The sequence below is a fragment of the Rhineura floridana genome, chromosome 2 (assembly GCF_030035675.1).
Source record: "Rhineura floridana isolate rRhiFlo1 chromosome 2, rRhiFlo1.hap2, whole genome shotgun sequence".
Lineage (NCBI taxonomy): Eukaryota > Metazoa > Chordata > Lepidosauria > Squamata > Rhineuridae > Rhineura > Rhineura floridana.
The window spans coordinates 92,548,921-92,555,625 of NC_084481.1; positions in this window are offsets into that span (position 1 = coordinate 92,548,921).

Here is a 6,705-nt window from a genome sequence, read left to right on the forward strand (position 1 = left end):
CTTTCCATTTTATCCTCACAACAATCATGTGAGGTAGGTTAGGCTGAGAGACTGTGACTAGCCCAGTGAACTTCATGACTGAGTAGGGATTGGAACCCTGGTCTCCTAATGCATTTAAACCATAGACTGTCCAGCTGAAGGCTCACACTCTCATCTACTATGCTATGCCAGTAATCCATACCCAGTTATTAGCCATACAACTTGCCAGAAATCAAGGCTGCTGTGCCAGCCTTACGGCTCATAACATCCTAAAGGCACCCCAACTTGTAGATAGGAGGCTGGTGACATCCAGCTGGGTAACACAGTATGAGGAATTATAAATACTATTTCAACTGGGCAGGAACAACGCAGAAGAGACAGGTTCTGGAAGCAGATTGCACCAAGGTGTCAGAAGCCGCAAGAGAAGGAAGTCACGGGATGTGTCTTTTCAGCTTTCCATGCAATGTTTCCAGAGCAGCTTTGCCCACCAGAACCCCAATCCCTTGCTCAGCACAAAAGCGGGGAGCTCTCAGAAGCTCAGGGCAGGTGGTCCACTCTCAAACAAGATTCCTCCCTGGCCAGTCCCTCCCTCTTTCCTGCCAGTACCACAGTACACAAAAGTGGGCTGAGCCCCAATTCAAAGTTCAGTCTGAGGCTAGCTTAAAGAGGCTCTTGTTAGGGGGAGTGGGTGTGGAAACACTCACATGTTCCAGAGCAAACGATCCTGTTTACACTTTATCACTCCTATTAATAATGTACTTGGCGTTTGCACATGCTTTGAAGTACTATATTATTATGCCTATCTGACTATGAGAAGGAGTAGGCAATTACTATGCCCATTTTACAAAAAGGTAATTGAAGCCTCATCCCTCCCCCCCCATCCCCATCCGCTGAGTCTGCAGCTCAGCTGAGTTTTGAGTCCAGGTCTCCCCATGTCAAGTCTAGCACCCAGTTCAGAGGACCACACTTTCTCCCTTGTTCTAGCTGGGATGAGGAAAATTACTCTTTGCAGGTGGAAATGTTTCTGAAGTTATCTCATCAAGGGCAGTGCACCCTACGCACTGGAATAACTTTAGGCCATTGTGGAAGATAAACAAATGAGAAGGGATTATGTATGCTTTGGAAAAACATCTCATCTAGACAGACAGTAAATGGCATTCTGCAGGAGGTTCAGGGCACTTCCAGACGATCCGTTTATTGAGCATTCACTCCAGTTTGTTTGCGAAGAGGTTAGACAATGTTAGCTATTTACTCAGCATTTTCTGATGTGTTTGCAGAGAGGTTAGACAATGTTGTATCAGGCAAGTGTTATCCCACATTTCCAATGTATTTTCCCATATTTATTGCAAAAAGTCCAATCTTTCTGGGAAGTGGGTTTGTTGTGCAAGAGTTCTGAATTAGCTTTAATTGTGCAACCTGAATTTGCCAGTATGTGATTGAATCCCATCCAAAAATAGTGACAGACTAGAAGTGCCCAAAGATGATTTCATTTGGCTTAGAGACAGCCATATCATACATTGAAAGCACATTTAGAGTACATGGACTCCCTCAAAGAATCCTTGGAACTTTAGTTTGCTAAGGGTGTTGTAACTCTATGAGGGATAAACTTGTAAACTTGAGGGGTAAAATAGTAGCTCTATGAGTGGTAAACTACAGCTTCCAGGATTCTTTTCAAACACATTCACAAAGAATAGGGCTGAATGTGAGAAATTAGTATTTGCGCTTGTTTGTTTGATATTGGTGTCTCCACATAGCTTTGCTTACTAATCACTATATCAGTCAATCAATCAATTAATCCTGCTTAAATCTACATGGAAAGGCAATCGTTCTAAAGGGAAAAAGGAATACTTTGTTGTTAAACGATGCAAACATGTGTATTAGCAGCCATCATCTTAGAAGATGCATTTCACCTTCTCTCTCACGCAGAAGAGTATGTCTGTTTGAAGATGGAGCTTGCCATGTGAAATTTTTATAAGTTTTTATATTAAAAAGTCACTTTCCCCCCCCAAATTTGAATCTTCTATTCAGCTACTCAGCCATTTTGAAAGGCAATGGGTCTCAGGTCACCCATGCACAGTTTGAGAAGAACTGATCTCCACATTTGGTTTTGAGCTGTTTGCAACTAATTTTTGCTAAGAATTCTCAATAACAGATCTTGTTTGCAAGCTGGACATGGACCTGTGGAGCCTCATATTGTAGCTCCAACATCTTAGATGTAAAGTAGGGCTGCAATGTCTAGTCAATTATTTATTAGTAAGATAATTAATCAGATTAATCCTGGCTACATGCCTGAATAGGACCCTCTGAAAAATTAAGTGAATAAGGCAAGGCAAGTTCACAAAACAAACCTCATCTGGAAGAGCCCCCAGAAAGTCTGCTCACTCAAGACTTTCCTGACTGAGGATAGATTTTTCATGATCACAATCATCCTACAATTACTTAAGTGATCATTAAGAAAAAACCAGCCTGCATAGTAACATGACCCTTGAAGAGTTAAATATTAGAATGTTGTATTATGGGCTAGAGTTAGACTCCACCCATTTGACTTTTCTTTGCTCCTCTTTTCATTTTCATGTTCAGTTGTATTCTCTACCAAGGCAGCAATAAAGAAGCATGTTTGTTTGCCTGCAGTAGTAAGTAAGATCGTGCTTATTCTGCAGTTATTATAATGAGCAGAGCAGGATTGGGTGCTTATTGCTAAAGAGTGAAATAAATAGATAACTTAAAGTGATATGAGTCAAATGGCTACCCGTAAAGCACTCACTATACCCATAATCATAGTGGCTATTATTTTCTTCTTTTTCTTGATTACTCGATGGCAAAGGATGAAAACAGCTCCAGAGGAACTGAAACATTTCTGTGTATACTACAGATAGCTAGCTGGGTAGCTGGACATCTAATTTAAGTCAGGCCTAATTTCTGATTTTCCCAATATTTGCAGCTCAGCATGAGGCCTTTTGGGGATTTCAGGACAGAAAATTAAACCCAGCAACCAGGAAAAAAAATCCAATAGCTTTCCTCAATTAGTTTCCAATTGCTTAGTTAGTTCTTTATATAGCAGCCATTTAAAAAGCTTTCTCTTGATTGTCCAACAGGAAGGAAAATCTAAAGGCCAGGAAAAAGACTAGAAAGAGGGATTCTCAAGAAGTTAACAAAAATACCCTATAGTATTTATTTTCTCTCTGCCCTTCCCTAACCTTGTAGTATGGACAAGTTTATTTTTCAAGTGGAATCTAAAACTGAGATCATAGAATCATAGAACAGCAAAGTGGAAGGGGCCTATAAGGCCATCGAGTACAACCCCCTGCTCAGTACAGGAATCTAACTTAAAGCATACTCAACAGGTGGCTATCCAGCTGCCTCTTGAATGCTTCCAGTCAGTGTAGACATTGCTGAGATAGACGGATAGACCAAAGCTCTGATTAGTAAAAGGCAGCTTCCTATGTTCTTATGCAAAATAATGCCATTGGAGGTGGGATTATCTGTCTCTAGCCCATGTAAAGAAGATTCTTCAAGAAGATATGAATATACCAACTTTGGTGGGTCTCTCATGAGAAAGATGGAATCCTATATACTATTTACTTGTGAGTAGGCCCCATTCACTTCAGCCAGACTTGACTGCTTCATCTGGGCCATGTGGAAGGAGCATGTCCCAGGTGACCTGCAAACTTCCATATGTATGCAACATCTAACTGCTGTATTGTTTTTGCTGCTGCTGTGGATTTATTTTACCATGCTTCCTCCTAATCAGGAGCTGAAAGTGAGATATTTGGGCCCTGTCTGTCCCTAAACTCTAGCACTCTGTCAGAGAACCCTTGCTACATTAACTTGCCTGCCAAGGAACCCTTTGCCCATTGCAAAGGAGTCTGGGATGTGTGCTTGGTCACAGGCACAGTTCACTCAAAGGTTTAGCCAGGTCTGTTGGACCACACTGTCCCCACCCTATGACATGAGAGTGGTCACCAGAACACACCCGACCAGTGCAGCACAGAGGAAGATGGTTGATGGTGCACAGATGCAGCACTCAGGACTGAGATGTTTGAAAATGGGTCTTGGAGTTCTGCCCTTGATTCTTCCAAAGCTTGCTCTTTAGCTCTTGTTCAGTGAGTGCCCATATCTTGGTACCTCCTAGGTTGCATGGATGCACTGGGATGACATTCCATTTCATTATAGGCAGGCGGTGCTGTAAGGATCTCTGTGCCACGCCAGGCAAGCTGAGAAGCCCCAATTCCAGCCACTATAGAGCACCCCCACCAAATACCCAACCTCGCCTTTGCATACAAGCCAACCCTTGGGCTGTAATTAAGCTGCAGCTGGAAAGCCCCAGCACCCAAGACCTGGGGACAGGGCCGATCGCAGGCAGCTGCAGGCACCCACATGAGAGGGTGGATTAGAGGGTGAGGCCCCACCCAGTCCATTGATCTCCTCCATGGCGATCAGCAAGAGCAGGCAAAGGCGGTAGCTTTTGACACTCTGCCCCTCCTCAGCCCTAATTTCCATGGCAATCAACTACAAACACAGTGGCTTTGCTGCCCAGTCAGGCCCACAGACTTCTAGACAGAACTGTGGATGGGCAAGGCCTGATACAAACCAGCTGCACAGCTGGTTTGCAGCAACAGAACTTCAGCCTGATTCTGAAGCTGGGAGAGTGCATGGCGTGGGGCATTAATGCATCCACATCGGTATCTCCTGCTAAGGACAGGCAATGTCCTGATTCCTGCCAGTGACTTCTTCCAAAATCGCCACTCGTATGTTATACAGATACATGAGAAGAAGAGGAAGTGCACTACAACTCCCATCATCCACAGACATCATGGTCAATGGTCAGGGATGAAGGGAGTTGTAGTGCATCAACATCTGGGGACCTAGGGTTTAAAAAACACTGGGAGAGAGGGTAAGAAGAATACAAATTCATTTGTGTTTTTTTTAAAAAAACTGGTTTTAATTTAAATCAGATTTCTTTAATTAAAAATAACTATAAGTCCCTCCTTCAAACATGACCAGATTAAAAAAGCAACAACTCTGAATTTAATAGGAATATGAATGTTAAAGGCTAGGTATCAGCTCTTAAGGGAGCTGGTGTGGTGTAGTGGTTAAGGTGCTGGACTACGACCTGGGAGACCAGGGTTCGAATCCCCACACAGCCATGAAGCTCACTGGGTAACCTTGGGCCAGTCACTGCCTCTCAGTCTCAGAGGAAGGCAATGGTAAACCCTCTCTGAATACAGCTTACCATGAAAACCCTATTCATAGGGTCGCAATAAGTTGGAATCAACTTGAAGGCAATCCATTTCCTTTTTTCATCAGCTGTTAAAACTGAATCACAACCATATCAGATACTTTTGAGTTTAAAGCTGCTTTTCTCTGTAAAAGAGAGAACCAATTTTTTTTTGGGGGGGGCAACCTGTCTTTGAGGTTAAGCATGTTCAATTCATTTATTTGCCAGAAGAGTGAATCTTAGGAAAAAATCATAAGAGCACTTAAAGTAAAAGGCATTCTCACCTATATCTACTCAAAACTTAATCCGATGAAATTCAGTGGGGCTTACACCCAGGAAAGTGGGCACAGGACTGCAGCTGTAATGCCTCTGAAACTTGGACTTGGGATGTGTTGCATTAACGGTAACCAAATCAAACTCAGTTGCAGTCATAAATTGCAAATATGGAAAATCTCTAAATTATAAAGGGGAAAAAACGTGATGCAAGACTTGGATCAGCAGCTGGACAAGTTTGCATGAGAACCTGGCTAATATGATGAACGTTTTGGGTTAAAAGTTGCAACCTGCAGAAAGACATGAGATTCTGTTTTGAATGCTCCTCCTACTTTAAGCTATTTCCTCCAAGACTTCTGTATTCATTTTCTTTCCATATCTTTTTATTTTCCAGTGCGTCTCTCCTGCCATCTAGAACCTCCTTCGTTATCAAGAGCAGATTAATCATTATGCTAACTATGTTGTAGTGTAAACTGCTAAATTAGGGACCCTGCTATGATATCATCCAATATCTTCCAGTTACACAAAGCACAACTGCTCTACCCTTTTCACGGAGCTCTTTTAAAAATCCCTGATTAGGGTGACCGTTTTAGAGGTCTCTGGAGACAAGCACAGACATGGATTTTATTCACACTGGGCTGTTCTACAGGTACAAGGCCATGTCAATGATCTGAGAGGGAGACCATTCCCACCCCCTTTCCCTCTATATCCTATCCACAACTATATGGTGGACAGATCAAATTTGCTCCCCACTGCCCCTACGCTTTGCAGATTTATGACCTTCAAAATGGAAAGTAGAGTCAAAGACTTGAGATCAGGCTTGCAGGGTAAGAAGCAGAAGCTGAGGGTGGATAAAAATGAGATATTAGGAAGTAGGCGTATGGAACCACATGTTGGGAGGGCTTAGACCTAGAATATTGAAACTTTGTGAAGGGCCGACTCTGCTATTAGGCAGAGTGAGGCAGCCTCAGGCAGCTATTTTGCATGTCTTGGGTGAGCAGAAAATTGCTAGGTTTTCATTTATTGTACTTTTACTGCCTAGGAGACACATTTGTGGGATTTTCTGCCTTAGGTGCCAAAATAACGTGATCAGCCCTAGGTACTATGTAACTTGGCTTGGGACTGGGTTGCCATTTGTGCTCCCCCTTGGACAGCAAAATGTCTTGGGCTAACCCTGGCCTTGTGAAAAATAATGGAAGGTCTTTCTATGAGCTACTAATTTATAGCCGTTATTT